Raw genomic sequence first — 431 nt, forward strand, 5'->3', positions numbered from 1 at the left:
ATAACTCCGGTACTGGGGAGTGAGGGAGGACGTGGGTGTAGCGCTACACAGACAGAAGAAGGGAGAGAGTACTGTGGCATTGCATGTCCGTGTGGAGTTTGGGGGACGAGGGGCTCAGAGGATTCAACCAGGAAGAGACAGCGGCGACATGACCTCTTTGTGCTGCCTTCTGCTTGGCGTGCGGATGGTTATACGCTTGTGCGTGCGTGTGTATGTGTGTGTAACAGCGTGTATGTCTGTATGTGTGCATACGTGTGAATGTGCGAGAGTGTGTCTGTGCGCGCGCGCGCGCGCGTGTGTGTGTATGTGTGTGTGTGTATGCGTGCGTGTGTGTGTGTGATAACGTGCGTGCGTGTGTGTGTGTGTGTGTGTGTGTGTGTGTGTGTGTGTGTGCATTTCGCTTGAGTGAATCTGCGAGTGTATGTGGGTGA

The sequence above is a fragment of the Babylonia areolata genome, chromosome 7, assembly GCF_041734735.1.
Source record: "Babylonia areolata isolate BAREFJ2019XMU chromosome 7, ASM4173473v1, whole genome shotgun sequence".
NCBI lineage: Eukaryota > Metazoa > Mollusca > Gastropoda > Neogastropoda > Buccinidae > Babylonia > Babylonia areolata.